The sequence below is a fragment of the Canis lupus genome, chromosome 23 (assembly GCF_011100685.1).
Source record: "Canis lupus familiaris isolate Mischka breed German Shepherd chromosome 23, alternate assembly UU_Cfam_GSD_1.0, whole genome shotgun sequence".
Lineage (NCBI taxonomy): Eukaryota > Metazoa > Chordata > Mammalia > Carnivora > Canidae > Canis > Canis lupus.
Window position 1 is genome coordinate 24854555 of NC_049244.1, and position 22307 is coordinate 24876861.

The following is a 22307-nucleotide window of genomic DNA, read 5'->3' on the forward strand; positions in this document are numbered from 1 at the left end:
AGTATTTGAAAATAAAGCTTAGATGACTGATCTCCTAACATGTATGTGCCTTAGAATCACCTAGAGAAATGTTAGAAATATAGATTCTTGTGCTTGATCTTGAGCGCAATGAATAACTCGAGGGTTAGGGTCTATTTCTGCATTTGAGAACGAAGTCCTCGCCTCGACTGTTTACTGTTTCTACTGAAAAGAGATGCATTTAGAGATACTTTCACTTTTTTGACATTCATTTTATCATCTACTTTTATTCAAGGCTAAGCTCTTGACCAAAGGATATATCAACTGATGATGCTTTTTCTCGTATGGGAAAAGATACCGTGCTTTACAAAGACCCAGTCTGGTGACTGAGCATGAGAGCTGCAGAGATAGGTTGCCTCGAATGACTACTGGTAACTACCAGTCTCTGGCTGTACAACCTTGGACAAATTACACCCTCTCTGCGCCCCTCCATCCTCACCTGCAAAATGGAAACAACAATAGTCCTTATATCGTGAAGTGATTGAGGGTCAGGTGAGCAAATCCATGGGAAACCTTTAGAACTGAACTCGATGTGTAGGCAAATCTTAATTAGTGTTAATGATTTCTACTATGATTATGAGTACTATTTTTTATTATTGTTTTAGGAAATAACCTTCCAGAAACATGTAGTTATAAGGGAGTTATTGTAGAACTGTCAACGTGTACAAGTTAGGCAGGGGAATGAATAATAAAATTCACCGTGTGAGACTTTAATCTCAAGATCTGCGTTATCTTCCCATAGTTAGCTGCTTTTCCATGATCTCCTGGTTCCCGGTGCCTGAAGATTTTTGCACATTTTGTTTTCCTGTCAGGGCTTTCCAAGTGTAAACAAGTGTGCTCTACAGTTCACAATTCTACCAGAGACTTGGGTGAAGGATGTTTTTTATATCTCAGAGGTTTGAAATTGCACAATCCTTCAGGTATAGCATTTCAACTGAGAGTGGCCTGTTTTCTGAAAGCCAGCCTTTCGTACAGACAGTAGTATATCAATTTGTCACCAGCTTGGAGATCCTGGCAGAAAACTATGAGAATTACATACCTGTAATTTGGTTTTCTCATTATAGGGACCTTGCCTGTCTGGGTGCCGTTGAGTAAGGTCATTGACACTTAACAGAGAGCAGCTGGACTGGGGAACTTGATGCCAAAACTCAGCAGCCCCTCCTCTCCCCTCCGCCCCCACATCCCTCTCTGGCAGGAAATTACACCCAAACCACAGAAAACATTGCAAATGCTTGCATCCAAAGAGTTATAATTAAGTTGATCAGCTTAAATAAAAAGGCTGTGACCTGTTTTTTACTTTGTGTAAATAAGTCAGGTGAAATAATCCATTTTACTTGTCCCCAAAGTGTTCATCCACCTGAAGGCAAGAGAAAGCTTAGATTTCATAGGATTAATTTGGGCTAACCTTGAAAAAAGTTTGCACATAAAAACTCTCAAAAACATTACCATGGAAATCTGTGAGCTTTTTTCTCCTACAAAAAAATTAGTTCTCAAAGCCCCCAGTCCCAGATAAAGATAACGTAGAAGTTTGACCTGTGAAAGTCGGTACTATGTAAAAGATTTGAAAATCTGTCTTGCAGAAGATAAACTTGTTTTGGATCACTCCATAGGGTAGAACTAAATAAAATGGGTAGAAATATATGAAGAGAGACTCTTAGGGTTAATATGAGTTTGTGGTGTAAAGTGTCGTTGTATAACAGCTGGCATCCTATTTGCGTATAGCAAGGATACAATATTTGCTTAGGGATATACCCTGACAAAGGCTTGAGGAAGAAGGCGAGCATCATAGAGGATTATGTGTGGTGATCTCTCCTTCGTCCCCTCAAATTTTCAATAAAATAACTAAATTGATACAAAGCTAGTTTCTAGAGGATCTGTCCTAGAGATTGACAGAGAGGCTGGATGTTGCCTCCAAGACAACGTAGGATGGAAGAGAGGACTCATGTGTAGTAGCTTGCGTGTCAATGGACTGACACATGAGGAAGTAAGATGTCAGGAATTTGCAAAAATTGTAGAGAGGGCTCTGGACTTTCAGAGAAGTTCATGAGGAGTCAGCTTGAATCCCTGAGGGACAGGAAACCCTGGCTGTCAGTTTAGTAGCATGAGAGAAAGAACATTTCTACAGTGCTCTGCCAAGTCATACAATAACTCCCTCAGAGGTAGTAGGTCCTACTATGTTGCCTCACAGAGTTGCACTCTGGTCCCCTTGGGGACAAGTGAACTAGGAGACCAAGATAACCCAAGGGGCACAGATGTGAAGATGCAGTCCTGCTTAGTGTGCTAAGTGAACCCTCTGAAGGAGCCTTAGATTCAGCCTTGGAGGAAGACGATATCAGAGAAGGTTTCTCAGAAGAGACAACAGTGGGGTGGGGCAGGGGGTAAATCTGAACAAACAGTGTGTTCAAAATACCAGATTGGTACTTTGAGGGAACAGCAAACCATTGAGCATGGCTAAGTCACAGGGGCTAATATGAGATGCTTGTTCTGCCTGAAACAAGCCTAGGAAGGTAGCCAGGGGCCACATCACAGTTTCCAATGCCAGTCAGTCCAAAGCCTTTGGATTTTATCTTGAAGACTATGGGAAGCCATTGAAAACCATTAAGCAAGGGAGTAGTGTGTTTATATTTGGGGACAGGACAAAATACATCAAGTCTCTAGGCAACTGTTTGTTTTGCATAGTTTAGACATTTACTTGCCCAAACATCCTCCTTCTAGTCCAAGAACTCACATTTTCTCCAAGACCCACCTCTCCTATGAAATTCTATTTAATCATACCAATCCCTTTCTTTGATCCCTGTAGCATTTGTTTTTTGCTCCTGTTATCACTCTTCTCCTTGCACATTTTTGTTTTGTTTTGTTTCCCAATGTAAGCATTCTTCAAGTGTTATTTTGTATCTAAGTCTTTGAAAATCATTCCGGATAGAAGGATAGAAATCCAATGCCTACAGGAGACAGAGATATATGGTAAATGAATAAAGCAAACCAGGTACAATAGACATTTGTTTGCATGATAAACATGTAGTGATATGATTGACTCTTGAACAATGCAGGGGTTAGGGTTATATCCACCTATAACTTTTGACTGCCCCCCAAAACTTAACTACTAAAAGCCTTACTGATAACATAAACAGTCAATTAACATGTATTTTGTATGCTACGTGTATTATATACTGTATTCTGACCCAAAGTAAGCTAGAGAAAATAAGACATTATTAAGAAAATCATAAAGAAAATACATTTATAGTACTGTTTTGTACTCATAAAAAAAATCTGTGCATAAGAGGACATGTACACTCTAAACCCATGTTGTTCAAAGGCCAACTAGAATTTTTATTTCCATAAAGAAGATGTAAAACAAAACAAAACAAAACCCAACAACAAACAAAAGCCCAGGGAAGTGCTAATAGAGATGTAAGATTAACCACAGCCTAGAGGAGCAATAGGGAGTGGTGAGGCCTGTGGCCAAGGAGAGAGTCCATTCACTTTTATAAGAGTGGCAACCACTGCTTGATCCCAAGTGATTGTTAATATGCAGAATTGGAGGTCCAGCACATAAGATCTCTTGGTATAAAGAAAAAAAAAAACAACCCTTGGAAATTCAGATTTTATTTTTAAACAAAACTTTTTGAGTTTTATTTTTTTCCTTGGGTAGGAGATTCATCTTAACATGCATGCATTTTAAAACAGTAACAGGGTCTCAAACTGTTCCGAGCAGACATTAGACAAGCACAGAAGGTTGAAAATCCCTATTTAAGAAATGGAAATTGCAGTAAGAAATGGAGAAGTCACACACATATGGTGGGGTGGTAGTTTATCCTGCTCCCTCAAAAGTTAAATCTAAACTTCATTCACATTTTTTTTATTATGATATTCTGATCTGATGCTCGGTTGTGTTGAGCAGAACTGGGCCTCCCCACAAAGATTGTTGGTTCCTGCCTCTTAACACAATAGCTCTGAGCAAATGGAAGAGGCCCCTCCAAAAGATCTCAGCCCAATCCCTTGATGGCCAGTGAAGCTTCCTCTTCCATTTGGATTTACTTTTCCCAAAAGGCACATCTCAGAGGAAGACTAGGCCCCTGCAAATGGCTGATAGATTTGGGGGCAGTTGTTTGAATGTGTTTTCCCTTTGATTCCTGTACTCAGGCTGGACTTCTCCTTCTCACATTTCTTCCAGAAAGAGGTGAAGTCTTAGGACGTGACAGGAGCCACAGGTCTATGGAAATCCATATTTGGAAATGAAATACCCTGATATTTAAAAGTTGACTCCAAATCTTTCCAAACACTGGAGTCTAATACCAGCATATCAGTGAGGCAGATATATGACACAGATCTCCAGATTACAACTTCTGTCATATATATTTGTACTGCCATGAGGTCTAGAAACTTGCTTGATAAACATAATTTGAAGACAAGGTGCTCTGACTCCTGTGATTTTTTTTTAACACTTTTGTCTCTCTCATTCACTTGGCTCTTACTTTGGGTTGCCTTTCTTTGCTATTGAACTTTAATGCTTATTTCTAATTCCCTCAAATAAATGGGACCTCCTGGACAGCAGAAGCCATCTCTTGAGTGTCCTTCTGTCTCCAGACCCTAGCATGGTAGTTTTCACTTTGTAGCGGCATCATAACAACTATAAAAACTAAAATTTATTAATTGCATACTACAGACATTATGGGTAGTGGTCTAGTCATATTATCTCACTTGTTTCTTAAAAAAGCATTACAAAATAACTATGGGTATTTTGATTCTTATTTAGAGATGAAATCCAAAGGTAGGAAAGAAACCTGCCCAGGCTCATGTAGTTAGTAAGGTATGGAGTTGGGACTCGAACCCAGGAAGTGGGTCTCAGGAAGTGCTGTTCTACTGCTAACAATGCCTGGTGATGGTCCCATGAGGTGGATGATGTCAGAGAACTTGAAGGTATTCCCCCTGCCTCCCTTAAACTCTGCTAATCCTTGATAGTTAATTCATTTCAGATAACTTTCAACATAATAATGGCAGTGCAAAAAAAGTAACTGGAGTGATCTTTTGGCCTTACAAAGACAACTGTCGTGTGCTTACTTGAACCATCTTTAAAGAATGGTTTGTAAGATATGGACTCACAAAGACGTGTCCTGATCTCTTGCATATTTGATTTAAATCGTATGATTTGGCTTCAATTATATCCTCAAATATTTTTAAAATACTAATTTTTTAAAACCTGCACATTCATATTTGATTTGAATGTAATGGCTTAAATTATATCTTCAAATATTTTTAAAACACTAATAAAAAAAGAAAGAAAAAAAGAAAAAAAAGCCCTGCACGTTCAAATAGAAATTCAACCTACTAGATGTCTCCAATGTGCTAACTAATAGTCTCCCTGATTAACCATATAATAAATACATGTTATATATTTGAACATAAAGTACATTTATACTAATAAAATGCCACTTTTCTCTGCTTTACATATTGGAGTTCTGTGTCAGATTTCGTTTGCATAATGCATTCTGCTCTGTGAGAAAGTTGGAAAGCTTCTTCTCTAATATATATAGCTTCTTACTAAGTCAGTCCCTGCTCTCCTGCCTAATTACACATGCCTGAATAGTCAGTAGGGGCCGATTAGCATTGTATTATATTTATGGAATCTAAGACACAATCAATCGTAAGGTGTACTAGTATTTTATATACCACAAGGAAAGAAAGACACTCCCATCGAAAGTCTAGCATGCAATCAATTCTGACATGTTAGAGTTTTAAAAAATGAAGTTCTCAAATCAATAGAATATAGTAATTAAGAACTTGAATTCTGAGATCAGATTCCCTGGGTTTGAAATCTAGGCATTCTACGTACTCTGACCGTCAGCAAATCACTAAGCCTCTATCTTCATCTGCAAAATGGGACTATTATTACAATCTAATTCTGAGGGCCATTGTGAAGGTTAAATAAGAGACAAAAGTGCAAGACCAGGGGACTTGGGGTCTAGTAGGACCTTGATAAATGTCTGCTATTGTCATTATGGGTCCGAAGAAAGCCCTTGATTTTACGACCTGATTGGATAGGCTTGCTCCTGTTAGGTGCTGGGCAGAGTCTAGCAATCTATGCTTCTCTTTTTAATCTCCTTTTCAGAAGCTCTTTACTCTTAGTCAGAAGAGTGAGCACACATCTGATTGAATGGGCTTTTATCCCTAAAGGAGAAGGTTTGCCTGATGATATAAAGCTCTGTTCAGATGCCAATTTAATCTCTTCTGATGGAGAGGTTTTAGAAGCTTTTAGCCCTCCTTGGTGACCTCCATATCGCACAAATAGATTTCTCCTGCTCTCGTGTCCTACAACCCCCTAGTACTTTGGAAGGATGGAGTAGGCTTTCCTTCTGAAGTGTTGGTCATGAGTGCCGTGGTGGGAAGGTTTATTTCGATAAATGATGAAAGAGTTCAAATTTTGGAGCTAACTTTAGCTGTAGATCTTTGGTTCAAAGTGAAAAAATAAAAGTTCTTGGACTATTTGAACTGTATATACTAATCATTTCATATGAAATTTTTATGTGGATAAATAGGAAAGTGGCAACTCTATTCTTAACATCCTGTCGAATGCTGAACATGCCTTTCCAACTGCCTGGTAGTTACCACCAACTCATCATATCTCAAAGCAGATGCATGGACTTCTCCAAACACAAGTAAAACAGGGTGGGCTTGACTATGCTGGTGTAACAAATAGAACAAAAGCCTTATGTCACCAACCAGCAGACGGTAGGTGCCTCTCCTCAGTACCCCTTGACAAAATTATCTGAGCTCCCTCCATTGCAGGGCCACACCATCAAGTACACCTTCCAAGTTTGTTTCTGAAGGAAGAGAGACTGTGAGGTCACCTCAGATGTTTGTGGGACCAGGACTTTCAGTGGCTTATTTCACTTCCACCCACATTCCATTAACCAGAACTCAGTCACAAACCCCACCAAGCCTGTTGATTCTTACTTCAAAGGTATTTCCTTTTTGTCCACCCTCATTTGACACTGGTCTTTTACAGATACTCTTCATCTTTCATCAGTACCACCAAAGTAACTCCTTAAGAGATCTGTATATCTTCTCTCTCTTTTCCCCTGTCCCTGAACATATATCCCTCACATTACTGCTTGCATTAGCTTTCACAGACCTGATCTCATTCCCCTGACTGAAAACAATTTATTTGCCTGTAGGATAAGAACTATGTTCCTTACATGATTAGCAGGTACTGTCAGTTGCTAGTGAGCCTGTCCAGGCTACCTCCCATTGACTTCCTTATGTATAACTCTATCCAACATACCTGGATTTCTTGTTTTCCTGGAAATTTCCTTATTCTATGCATGGTCTCACATCAGTCAATATTTTTGTCTTTTGAAGGCCTACTGTTAGTCAAGACACCATTAGGTGTTTCCCTTCTTCTGCTAAGCCTTTCTCAATTCACCCAGTTGAAATGAAATGATCATCCAAAGAGCTCCTAAAGCACATTTGAAAGAACCCTTATTTCACACTTATTCATTCCTTGGGTGTTTAATGTTAACTATGAACTATGTAAGGACTTGTCTTCCTGACCTGACTGCTTGCTCTTTAAAGATCTGCTGTAGATTCTAAACCCTTTATATCTACAACACCAACCTCAATGTGTTGGAGACAGTAGGTTCAATACATGTTTAATTTTTAAAACTCTTAGTAACTGCTAGAACTAAAAGATACCACAAAATTTAAAATGTAAGGTTGTTCAATATATTTTCCTCTCTAACATGACACTAAAGCCCCCAAAGCAGAGATTTGTTGTGATAATACTGACGTAATCTTTAATTTCCTTAATTTATAAAAGTATGTTCAAGATGGAAAACAATGAAGGGTGTTGTCATTTCTGCATGATACAATTTGGTTCTTTAAAGTCCGAAAGCTCTCCTGGCTGATGTTAAAGAAACATTCCAGTAGGTGACTAGCATTCACCAATTGAATCCCAAACCACCATCTATATCTGCCTCTGCTCCGCTTAACACATTTTCTCTATTCTGTGTCTTACCAAAAACTATGGTTTTCAAACCTATCACTTCCTTCTGGCTCCATTTCTGTCACCCCATTCTCCCAAACTCATGACCTTTTTAGTCCTTAACTAAATATTTTCTTTAATGGATCTATTGACTAAATGGCTTTATTTCCTCACTGAATTCATTGTCATTTGGATGAAAATTCAGTTTTTGAAGCATAGTGAGGAAATAATAAAATAATAAAGGTGTATCGGTAAGATTCTTTGGACCAGAACCAGCAATGAGCTCTAACTCTAACCAATATAAACAATATGGCAAGTTGTTTATTCTCACAATAAAAGCCCAAAAGTGGGATCCCTGGGTGGCGCAGCGGTTTGGCGCCTGCCTTTGGCCCAGGGCGCGATCCTGGAGACCCGGGATCGAATCCCACATCAGACTCCCGGTGCATGGAGCCTGCTTCTCCCTCTGCCTGTGTCTCTGCCTCTCTCTCTCTCTCTCTCTCTGTGACTATCATAAATAAATTTTAAAAAATTAAAAATAAATAAATAAATAAATAAATAAATAAATAAATAAATAAAAGCCCAAAAGTAAGATGAGCTCCATATCTGCTTTTTAGCAATTTTCTTGGCTCAGTCCTTCTCTGTATTTGCTTCATCCTTGACCCAGTAGAAAAATAGTTATAGTAATTCCAGGCATCACACTAGACACAACAACATTAAAAGAAAGGAGGAAACTGTTCTTGTGTTTTCTTTTTGCAGCAAGGAAACCTTTCACAGAAGTTTCCCAGAAGATTTTAGTCATGTTTCATTGGCAGAAATAGGTCACATTTCTGTCAAGGGGAATGGGATTACCCAACTGGTTAAAACTAATAATTTGGGATGGAGTGGATTTTAAGGGGTCAATCACAATCATTACTACAAAGGAGAAGGCAGGGAAGAAATAGGGAAGAAAGAAGGCAGAAAGGAAAACCAAACTGGAATTAGCCTTCTCATTAGGCAAACTCACCCTTTATAAACCATTACTATATCTCAGTTGTGTCTCTAAATTTCAGAGAACTTCACTTAGGAAAGTGAACTTTTAGGCGCTTCGGCAGAGGAATGAGATCTCTGGAGGTTCATCCTGCATTTAATGCTTGCATCTATAAGACATCTATGTCACGTTCACTCATAGGTCATTGATCAGAACTAGTCATATGGCCCAACTAACCACGGCAAGTAGATGGCAGGAAATTCAAAACTACCACACACCTCGAAGGCAGGAAGCTAGAAAAACTTAGTGACATACTCCACCAAATATGCAGCCCATTCAGACAACCCCCAGATCATAGAGGCTTATCACAACACAGGTTTATTTTTCATCCCTACTGTATGCTCATCCAGGAGTTGAAAGTGAGTTTTCCTTTTGGAGTCACTCAGACCCTAACTAGTGACCCTGAGGTGATATCTGGACACATGTTTTCACAACCATCATAGCAAAAGAAAGAGTATGTGGCACACTATGTACTGTCTGGAAATGACATTTGTCATTCTACCCACATTTCATTGGCAAAGAAAATCATATAGCCACGCCTAATGCCTAAAGAGGAAGGGGAAGTGCAATTCTTTCCTGTGCCCAGAAGCAGAAAGCTAAACTATCTGGTACACTGCACTTATGAATAACCTGTTTACTTCTATTTCCCCAGCATGTCATCTTGGGTTTTCCCATAACTTCTCTGGCTGTTATCAAGTAATAAATAGTTTCTGTTTTGTGGTAGCAAATAGTTCGTTCCAGTGTAATATCAGAACTCCAAGTCTATTTGATTTAAAATCTCACCACATACTCAGTTTGGGGTTTGGAAGACTTCAGTGGGTATTTGTGTATGAGAGATAGAGGTTTGATCACTTTTTCTCTTTTTGGGTATACTTCTACTCCCACTCATTACTGACCCACTCTTTGAACAAATAGTTATTAAGCACCTACTCTACCAGATACTGTTCTAGATGCTGAAGACATGGAAATGAACAAAATAGACAAAGTTTCCTATCTTTAAGGAGTTTATATTTTAATAGATAAATACTAAATTAATTGTATAATAGGATAGTGATAAGTTCTAGAGTAAAAAATATAGTAGAAAGGGGGTTAAGAAGTGTTAGGGAGTGCTAGTTGGTTAGGTAGGGATGTCCAGAGATGGTAACCTTTAAGTAGAAATAAAGGTAAATGAATGGACAAACGGAAGAAAAGTTTCTAAGTCAAAGGTGAATAAATGCAAAAACTCTGGAGTGGAACATGACCTGGTTCATTTGCAAAACAGTGAGGAAGACAGTTCTGTTAGAGCAGAGTGATGGCAGGATGGGGAGAGTGGAAAGACGTGAAGCCAACGTGTAAAGAGAGACTAAGATCTCATGGAGCCTTGTAGGTCAATGTGAGACACTGGAGAGCTCTGAGTAGAGAAATAGCATAATATGGTGTGGGTTAAGATCATTTAGCTGCTGTGATTAGAATGGGTGGGAAAAGGAACAAAGCCAGGAAAAGAGAGACCTATCAGGAGACTACTACAGACATCAAGGTGAGAAGTGTTGGTGGTATGAAAGTTGTGAATCCTTTTATTTTTCAAGCCTCTCAGGGCCAAGACCAATGATGAGGGAGGAGATAATAATTGAGGCATTCAGGACAAGAAAAAGTTTTACCCAACAGTTGGAATCTCCTAGAATACTCTCTGGGTGTGATAGAGGCCAAGTGTTGAATCTTTCTCTCCCAAGGCACCTTTGTGGGTTTTTAGGGATTTCCTGTTGCTGGTGATTTCACATCTGCATTTTCCTTGATAGAAAATCAAGGTCCCACCAGCTGGTTGGTAACATCTGACTCTCTCCACCAGCTTGTGGTTTCTGGCTGTTCAATGTCTCTTGGTTTGGACTACTCAGCTCCTCTATAATTTTCTTAGGAAATCTAGGCAGGTCAGCTCCTATTTACAATGTCTAAATTTCCCAATAAGGGACTCACTTATCAATTGTCCTGTGCAACCCAGGAAGTTCTGGCCATTTCTAAGGTTGCCTGGTCTACTGTGCCACCCAAGGGCAACAAGCCAACTACAGCCTCTCATCTTTATAATGAGCTCAAAATACTGGTTCCCGTGTCCTTCAGTCTTCCAAGAGACGTTGGGACTGCAAGCCACTCCTTGAAATTTTGAGGTGAAGGGAAAGCATGTCTTTCCCCTCTCCACTTGGTAGGGAGAAGAGAAACATAGCATACAGACAATTCCCTGAAAAGATTCTTCTTACCAGCTTCTTCAAATTCAAGTTTATTTCTTGTCTTCCCTTACACAGACAGGGAGGGAGTAATGGATTAATTCTGGAAGAACACGCTTCTCATTCTTAGTTGGTGCTGCAGAAATATCCTGCCACCTAGTTTTATGAGATAGATCATTCATCATCTGCTTACAGAGATTCCAGGTCTCAGGAAAAGTTGGATTAAATATCTTCTTATATTGTAAGCATGGGGTTGGGACTTATGAGGCATGTGAGACTCTTAGGGCACACAATTTAAAGAGGCTTCACTCTCAGGGATGTGCAAATGCAGGGTTGGCACTTCATGACCTGATTGTGAGCCTCCTTAAATTTTATGTCCCACATGCCTCATTTGTATCTCCTAGTCCCGATCTTGACAAGCAAACAGAAGCCCAGCAGAGCTAATTTAAGCAGAAAAGGTGTTTGTTAAAAAGACATTTTGGGGTGACTCATAGAATCACAAAGAATGCTGGGGGAATAGGTTCAGAGGCTACATGGTGAGGAACAAGGCTCCAGATATGCCACAGGTGCAGTGGCAACATCCCACACTGTTCTGCTAGAGACACACCCAAGTGTGGACTGCCCACCACACGGGGTCTGGACAGCAGACGAATTCCACTGAAACCACAGTCTCTGTTGTTTTTGGAAACAGATTTAATCACTGCTGCTACTGCTGTCACTGTCACTGTCACCATGGATTCTGAGCAGTCCCTGCTTCATCACTTCACTAGCTTTTAAGTCAGAGTCTGGGCAAGTGATCTGAATGGCACAGTCTCTAGGTCATGTGTCCAAGGTGCAAGTCATTCTGAGAAAGTGTGTTATCAGCCATTTTCACCTTCCATACAGGAGATAGGCTTAGATTCCTTAGGTGGGAGATTCCTCAAATATATTAAGAGAATTTCGATTTCTGGGTAGCCAAAAATTAACAATGGGTGACAATCAATCAACCAATAAATAAATACCGTGAACCAACTGGTAGTGCAGAATGTTCTGGAATGAAGCAAAAATGGAGGTTAATAAAGAATGAAAAAGGGGTGATCTACTTGCAATACAGTGGTCAGTGAGGGACTTAAGCTAGACTTCAGGAAGGAAGGATCTGGCTATGGCAAGGCTGGTTACAGGTGGAGGACAGAACCAATGCAAAGGCCTCTAGGATGAGAAGGACCTTGGTGTGTTCCTGTAACTACTAATACCTGGAGTATAAATGAAGAGACTTTTAGGTCAGGGAATAGATTAATCTAATTTCTTTCTTTCTTTCTTTCTTTCTTTCTTTCTTTCTTTCTTTCTTTCTTTCTTTTTTTTTTTTAGAAAATCACATTTGCTGCTCTCTGGGGACAGAGCTGGTATGGGAAGAGTCAGACCAGAGATACTAGTTGGGTGGTTGTTAAGGTACTCTGAAGGGAAGAAGATAGCTCAAATAAGGTAGTGACAGCAAAGCTGGAGATAAAAGTCTGGACTTCTTGTATGTAATTGGAGACAGAATCAGTTATTTGAATATGGGAAATTAGGAGGAAAGAAGAATCCTATATCAGCACCAGGTTTCTGGATAGAGTCAGTGAATGGATAGCTATAACTTTTACTAAAAAGGAGAAGTGGAAACCAGGCATGGTGGTAAAAGTTCAAGAGTTCTAAATGGGGCATGTTCAGTAGGCAATGTCAGTATGTCATCAAATTGGAAAGGCTTCAACTCAAGCTGTTAAAGTACCTCAAGAGTTGCAACAAACCAATTTGCAAACATTTTAAGTAAAATCGGTATTAAACATTCCATGACGTTTGGAGTCCAGAAACATTATGTTGGCTTTTGTCTTGGTATTTTTTTCTTTTATTTTTAAAAATAACGAAATGTTTTAAACATACCGAGAAGCAGAGGAATAGAAACTTATAAGACACCTGTATATCCACCATCCAGATTTAACAAATGTTAACATTTTACTATATTTGCTTTAGATCTTTTTAAAAATAAATAGCACTGTACACACACAGCTCTACTCCCTCATCCTGTTCCTCTTAACCGTATGATACCATTTATATAAAATTCTAAAACATTCAAAACAATTCTATGTATTTTTAAGGACCACTGCATATGTAGTAAAATTATAAAAACAAGAATGTGAGGACACGCGAACAGCAGAACATATTTTTTGTTTTTCTAATTTAGATTAAATGTAGTTCAATCCCCACACATCAGGGGTTCCAAGAAATCACATCTCAGTCGTTTTGGAGAATGGCTTTCCTCCTCACTTGAAATCTTACAAGAAGTCTGCTATGATAACTCAGGAACATTGGAGAGAACCACTAGCTTTCAGTTCACTGGGGTCACATCTAAGATGCTCATTGTCCAAATCTACACAGACCCCTTGAAAGCAAGAAGGCTGAATCTTCACAGCATCCACTCCCTTATGCCAAATGTGCCTTAAGAATCTGTTTCAAAGCTCCCAGTGTCACCAACACTTAGTGTTCAGTCCCAGTATCTGTGCATCCCCCATCCCAGAGATCCCAGAACCTTAGCACAATTGCCTAGGCACAAAGCAAAAGACCTAGCACCTCATTCCACCCCCCAAATTTAATTCTCCCCAGAGTTAAACCTTCCTTCTGTTCCTTCAATATCCCATACCTTCAACTTCGGGACAATACTGCTCTCAGCTACTAGCTTAACACACTAAAGGTTTTTTAACTCCTCCTTCCAATATTAAGGAAAGCTGGCATTCAGGGTAACAAGTTCTGTCAACCCTCGAAGAAAAACAAGTGTCTTTCCTTCTTCCCCAACAAGCTCACAGCCAAAGCAGTAAGACATCATTCATTTCTCAGATTACCTTGTTCTACTGAATGCAGTTTCCCTCTTCTGCCTTTGGACCACACTCTCCTAAGGAGCTCACTTGGGCTGTCCTGACAGTCACTTCCAGAAGGTTCTCTTCTAACACCATATTTTGTCCTCCTCAGAAATAGTAAACAAATGCCTGGCCCCTGTCATCTCGCTATTTTTACTACTTACTACTCTTGCTTCCACCACACGGTCTCTTCTTTGCATTATATATATATATCATTTTATTTATTTATTCATGAGAAACACAAAGAGAGGCAGAAACACAGCAGAGGGAGAAGCAGGTTTCCTGTGGGGAGCCTGATGCGGGACTTAATCCCGGGACCCTGGGATCACAACTCAAGCCAAAGGCAGATGCTCAACCACTGAGCCATACAGGGGCCCCTCTTCCTTGCATTTTTGATCTCTTAATAATTTCAATCATTTTCTATTCTTCTCAGAAAGCACTTCACTTTTGTTCTTCCATCTCTTGTGTTTTGGTGGTGAACCAAAACATTACCCAGTGAATATAGAAGGGGGTTTCTATCAATATAATAGTACTAAGAAAAGGAAAATAAAATACATTTTGAAATGTTAAACCTTTTGCCCACCCATCCCTCACAAAAAGAAACACAAAACAAACAAATGCTCTAACCTATTCGAACCAGTAACAGCATTGAAAAATCTACCTCCAAATCTCTGCCAGAGTTATTGGTACCTATATCCTCATTATTTTCTAACTAAACCTGCTTTTCTCAGGCAACAGCTAAGCAAAAGAATATGGTTTCTGACTGAATTTCATTGTCAAAATATACCCATTTTGACAAAAAAGAAGTTTCTACTTAGTCCATTGAAAAGTTGCATTGCAGGATGTTGAATAGACTGGGGACCAACCCACCACTTATGGCATTATTTCTCTGACATGATGGGTTTCCAGTCCCCTTGAAATAAACTTCAGCAACATAACCCACTGGGGACTCCACAAACACAAAGTCAAGTGATAAAAACAAAAATTCATACTCCTAGAATGGAAATATTTAACTTTCCTGGAAATATTTCATTTCAGCATAACTGTTTTATTTCAATTATCAGATAACTATCTAAATGGCTTTCTTCCTCATAACTCTTCCATTTACAGGGAAATATTAACTGAGCACATATTTAGGGCTCTCAGAACTAAGGAAACATATAAGTGAAACACCAGTTTTTTAATAGATGACTTCTTTCTTGTTTTCATGTCCAAAGTTACTAAATAACAGAAGTGGAATATTTAGTTATTCTTAGACTGAATTCATCAAAAGAAGTTCATAACTACAAGCTTCCCACATTTTTAAAGCTTTTAAAAAATAATATAAGTTCACTTTTTGTAATCGTCATGCCTAGAATATGTATAGAACACAATAGACATGAAATAAATATTTGAGAATGGAAAATGATCTGCTGAAAATACTTTTAGATTGCCTTGCCTAAGGGGGAGAAAAGATCATTCACAATCTCTTCGAATCCCTACATTGTATTTTCTCAGCAGCATGGTGGTGGTATTCCACGTTCCCTTTTTCCCACACTCTCCCAACCCCAAATCCCTAAAAGGCTGAAAGCAGGAAGGCAGGACTGGACAAATCAAATGTCTCATTAAGAATGCCTGAAGAAATATGCCTAAAGATGAAATTATAGCTCTTAGACCAGCACTCAAAACCCTGGAATAAAAGAAAAGAGAGAAGGAGGGGGTAGGGGCAAAATTATGCGATTTGACCGTGGTTACTTATCCAGCAAATGTTTCTGAAAGCTACTAACTACTAATTGTGGTAAAGGTTTTTAAGCCGGGAAATGGCGAGTCTCTCTCTCTCTCTCTCTTTCCTTGACGCTCTGTAATTCATATGTATTTTGGGGATGGCACTATGTCTTAAATACAATAATATTTTAGAGAAATTTGAACTCTGTAAGTTAACAGGTATGCCAATTTGGGGCCATAAAAGAGATACAACTCCAGAGATTTCGAATAATTTAATAAGGCGTAACCATTTTTCTGAAGTTCTGTGGTATTTTTTTCATCAGCCTGAAAAGCTCTACCATGTGGCCTAATTCAAGGCTGCAGGCAGGAGAAATTACCGACTTTATTATGCCTGCCTGGTGCTCTCCAGTAAAAGCGTATGGCACCAGGCATTCTCATTCTGGGAGGCTCTGTAGAAAGCTTTTGCCCTGACAGATCTCCACTGGTTTCTTGTGAAAAGCAACAGAGAAGGAGGTTATGTTCCATTGTGTACCAGGCTTAGAGGTTTGTGTCCCTCTCTTTGCCTTAGAAAAGGCCCACAGCAGGGCCTAGTCACACCCAAGTCATAATGGCCCTTGGGCCACTGAATGCCATTCAGAGTTTGCTGAAGAGAGATTAATGTTTATTATTATTGCCATTAATGCTATTACTGTTATTGTTGTTATTATCCATTGCTTATTGGAAATGAGCATTCTGTGGTCTTTTCAAACATTCCACTGCTTTTCCTGCAGTGTGTAGAATAGCCAGTCACTTATCTACAAGAGAACAAAGGGTAAAAGGGAAGCCATTGCTTCTCCCTACACTTCTTTAGGTGCAACTGGACTTGTGTTTTTATTTGCTCAGATAGAGAAGAAAAAAGAAAAGAATGGTGCATTAGCTACAGTTTATCTGGCTCCTCTGAGGAACTAAACCCCCAAATCCCAGTGGCTTAATGTAATACAAGTTTATTTCACACATCCAAACCCTAAGCCAGGTATTACTGATGGGCAGACAACATTCTTCTAAGCACAGAACCAAGAAACTGGGGGGGCCTTTCATTTGGAGGCTACTGAGTTCACATTGATGGTTGACTCCACGCTAGCCAGATAAATCAGACATGGGAGGTCTTAAAGTAGTACACCCTACTTCTGCTGACCTTCCACTAGTCACACTTAAGTGCAAGGAGTCTGGGAAATGGAGTCTACTGAGTTGTAAAGACAGGATTGGAGCTTGAGCAACCTTTGTTCATTAAGACTTGTTCATTAAGTGTCAGGATGTTGAGTCAAAGTACATGGGGGCTCACTTATACATGGAATCTAAAACTATTGAATTCATAGAAACAGACAGTACAATGGTGGTTGCCAGGGGCTAGGAGAATGGGGACTGGTCAAAAGGTACAAACTTTCAAAAAAAAATGTAAAAATAATTTTTTTAAAGGTACAAATTTTCCCTTGTAAGATGAGCAAGTTCTGGGAACCTAATGTACACCATGGAGACTATAGTTGACAACATTGTATCATATATTTGAAAGTTGCTATGAGAGTAGAGCTTTAATGTTCTCACCATAACAACAACAACAAAATAGTAGAAGGATGTGTTAACTACCCTTATTGTGGTGAACATTTTGTGATATATATGTGTATCGAATCATCACATTGTAACCCTTAGATTTACACAATATTATATGGTAATTATATGTCAATAAAGCTGGGGGGAAAGTACATGAGGGTTCTAGGTAAACTTCCCTTAGAAGGTGACATTTGTGTGGATAGATAGCACAGTGGGAGCAAATCTAACAGCTTTTTGAAAGTTGGACATACTTGTGGTTATTGTTTCAGAGAAATCAGCATGAGCTTTTCTAAAGGCAAGTTCCTCTTGAAACAACTTTTACATTTTAAGCAGTCAATAGTACAGTGCTAGATACAGAACAGTCTCTTAAGTGCCAATGTCTTTTATCTGGGGCCATTGAATTTCTAAAGAGAAAAGCTCCTTTCTAGAGGTAGACATCTGGCTGCTTGGGTTCTGCTTGCCCTAGTGAGAGGTAGGGAGGTCAGCTCCTCCAAATACAGATTTCCAATCCATTTCCTCCAAGTTTTAGCCCCTAAATGCACCATATTGATGCATCTGAGCTTGTAGTGCACATTATTTCTCCTCCTTTCTGTATTCCTCTTTATAAAAACTCTAACCTGTCCCTTCTCCCAATTCATTTTGTCAACTCCCATACCTCTAACGCTTTGCATCTCCAAAATTTTATTGAAATTTCTCATTTGATGATGCCTTTTCCATTCCTTGTTCTGGTGGATTTAAATAATAGTCTTCATTTCTTGAGAGGTTTTTTAAAAAATGCAGATTCCTTGGCTTATTACTTGAAAATTCAAATAAAGTAAATCCGGCTTAGAACTTAAGTTTATCTTATGTTACGAAAAAAAATAACATACACACACACACACACAAAAAAAAAACACAGAAAGAATATAATAAATCCTCATGTGGCCATTACCTGGATTTAATAATTATCAAGACTTAAGATATTTTTTTCCTTGCTGAAGTGTATTAAGGCAGGCCCAGATATTGCATCATTTTGTCCCTATATAGGGCAATATGCATCATTAAAAACTAAGACACTTATATAACCATAATACCACAAAATTAACCATGTTTATCTGGAATCATCTAATGTTCAAGTCCACAATCTAATTTTCATGATTGTTTTTAAAATTTATCTATAATTAGTTGTTCTTCAAATTCTTCAAACACAGAGAAAGAAAATTGTTTTTTTTTTTTTTTACAAAACAAGTATAGATGAATAGCAAAGGTGATGAAGATCACCCAATAAAAGACAATTTTTAGATCAATTTCACTTACCAATGTCAACTGACAAAAACTGTCATGAAAACAGCAACCATAAGAAAACTGAAATGACTATACTAATAATCAGACAAAGCATTTTAATACAAAAAGTTATAAAGAAGGATATTTAATAATAATAAAAGAATCAATTTATCACAAAGATAAAACATAGTCTAACATATAGGCACCTAAAAATAGAGCCCCAAATACATGAAGCAAAAACTGACAGTATTGAAAGGAAAAATAGGTAACTCAACAATAATAGCCAGTAGCTATAACACCCACTTTCAGGAATGCATAGGTCAAGTAGGCAGAAAATAGAACAGTTGAACAACTGTAAAGCAAATATCTAACAGGCATCTATAGAATTCTCAACCTAATAATAGCAAAATTTATATTCTTCTCAAGTGCACAGAGAACATTCTCCAGGATAGGCCATAAAATAGGCCTCAATAAATTTAAAATGATTGAAATCATTCAAGTATGTTTCACAACCACAATGAATTGAATACAGAAGGAAATCAGAAATTCACAGATATGTGGAAATTGAAACACACACTCCAAAAAAACATGGGTCAGGAAAGAAATCACAGGAAAATTAGAAAATACTTTGAAACGAATGAAAATCAAGATGCAATTCCCAAAACTTGTGAAATGCAGCATCACACCACATAGTGGAAAACTGATACCTGAAAACACTACATGAAAAAAGAGGAAAGATTCAACTCGATAACATAATCTTCTACTTTAAGAGACTAAAAAAAAGAAAGAAAGAGAAAGAAAGAAAGAAAGAAAGAAAGAAAGAAAGAAAGAAAGAAAGAAAAGAAAAGAAAAATGCAAGTAAAACCTAAAGTAAGCAGAAGAAAGATAATAATAAAGATTAGAGTGGAAATTAATAAAATGGAAAAAATACAATAACCATAGAAGAAAAATCAATGAAACCAAGAATCGGTTTTTTGGAAAAAAAATTAATAAACCTCTAGCTAAACTGTCTAAAAAAAAGAATGATTAAAATTACTAAAATCCAGGAATGAAAGAGGGACATTACTAACCAACCTTACAGAAATAAAAAGTATCATGACAGTATCCTATAAACAACAGCATGCTAACAAATTAGACAATCTAGATGAAATGGTCAAATTCCTTATATGACAGAAACAGCTGAAATTGATTCAAGAAGAAATAGAAAATCTGGACAGATCAATAATAAGTCGAGACACAATTACCAATAAAAATATTCCCATAAAGAACACGCCTAGATTGCTTCATTGGTGAATTGTATCAGATATTTAAAGAAAAATTTGGTAATAGTATTGAATTAATGTTATTTTTCCCAAATTTGAAAATAGCAGTAAGATTATGTGAGAGAATGTTCTTGTTTTTGAAAAATTCACAACAAAGTATTTAAGGGTAAAGGAGTATGATATAACACCCTAAAATTGTTCAGGAAAAAAAATTTTATGTAAGGTTTACCCGTAGTTGGGTTTATGTGCATTTAGATAATTCTGTGTGTGTGTGTGTGTGTGTGTGTGTGTTTTGTGTAAAGAGAAACAGAATGAGAAACAGAGAATGATACATTAAATGTGCTAAATCTTAACAATGAGAAAAGCTGAATTATGGGTTCAAAAAGGTTTGGGTTTTTTTTTTTGTTTTGTTTTGTTTTTGTTTTGTTTTTGTTTTTGTTTTTTTTTACATTTTTTCTTACAATAATACAAAGTAAGTTTAAAGTTATTTCCTAATAAAAGTTTAAAAAAATACATTATGACCAAGAATCATTCTAAGAATACAAAGAATCATTCCAAGAATACAAAGACTGTTGAATATTAGGAAATCTATAGGATACCATGTCATGTTGATAGAAGTAAGAGGAGAAATTATATGTTGATCTTCATATATATCAAAAGACATTGGAGAAAACTCAACAATATTGATAAACACACTCACTGAAATAAGAATCAAAGGATATTTCTTTGACACAACAAAGGAGCCATACAGAGATATCAGCCCTTTCAGATATTAAAACCTAAAAGTAAACTTCTAGAAGCTTTCTACAGTTGAAACAGTATAGTAAATATTGTTGCATGAGTAGATGGAGAGACTAACAAAAAAAAAGGTACCAATCATTATGGGAATAAAGTGTTTTATAAAAAGGACAGCATAAATCAATGCAGGAAAGATGGAATTTTTAATAAACAGTATTGGCTTAACTAGATTGTCATTTTGGAAAAAAGCAATTATGATATTGGATATATATCTCATAGAAACATCATGGATACATTTAGACCACAGATGCTAAAGGTAAATATTGAAACTGTCAATACTGGAAGAAAATTTTATAATTTGGACATGGGAGATTCTTCTTAACTATGACTGAAAATCTAAAAAGCAACTAAATATAGGTAAATATTATTCCATTAAAAAATTTAAAGGCAAACCCAGCAAATATAAAAAAAAACTTTTGGAAAATTTATAACACAAAAGATCAATATTTCTCATACACAAATGCTAAAATCTGAGGGACAGAATTAACATACCAATAGACAATGAGGAAAAGCCAGGAGCAGACAACCCACAGATTAACACATGAAAATATTTTCTTTAACACATGAAAATATACTCAACCTTACACCTTTATTTAGGAAAATAAAAATAAAACAACATGAAGTTCTCCTTCTTACCTACTGGATTGGCAAAAATCACAGTTTGACAAGTATTCTGTTGACAAAACTGTGTAGAAAAAAAAAGCTGTGTAGAAATAAGGGTTTTTTCTTTTTATCTTACTTTATTGGTGGGAATATAAAATGCAAAAGGCTAGCGGAGGGAATTTTGTTATTAATTAGAAAAATCACATGCATTATCTTCCCAACCCTCTATACTCCACTTCTAAAAATCCATAAGTTAAACTCACAAAAACATATATTTATGCACAAAGTCATTCCTTTCAGAAATGTTTATCTACAAAAGCTTATGAACGATCCTGATGACCTTCTTTAGGACACATCCAAACAATGGAGTAGTAGGCAGTCATAAAAAAGAAAATTTGTTCCACACTGAGATGGAGAGATCTTCAGCATATTTTTAGGTTAAGAAAAGATACAAAACAGTAAATATGCCGCCTTTTATGTAAGAAAAAGCAATATATCAATTATGTGAATATAGTAAATATAAGGAGAATTGACACTTTATCATGCTAAATGCAGATAAAGTGTGACTTCCAGTTAACCTGGAGGAATGAACACGTGTTTGTGTTAGGGTTCTCTAGAGAAATATATATATATATATACACACACACACACACACACATATATTTATTTATTTATTTTTAATTATATATGAATATATAACTTAAAATATAATATTAAGTTATAAATAGATATACATAATATATAATATATGTTATAAATTCAATTTACATATTTATTTGTAATTTATTTTTTAATTTACATATAATAATTTATATATTATATATTAATACATATAAATAAAAATAAAGACAAGGGGATTGGTTGATTGATGTCAAGAAATTGACTCACATGACTGGAGGCTGTCAAGTCCAAAACCTGCAAGATAGGCTGGCAGACTGGAGTTCCAGGGAAGAACTGATGTCTCTGTTCAAGTCCACAGGGAATTGGCTGGCTGAATTCCTT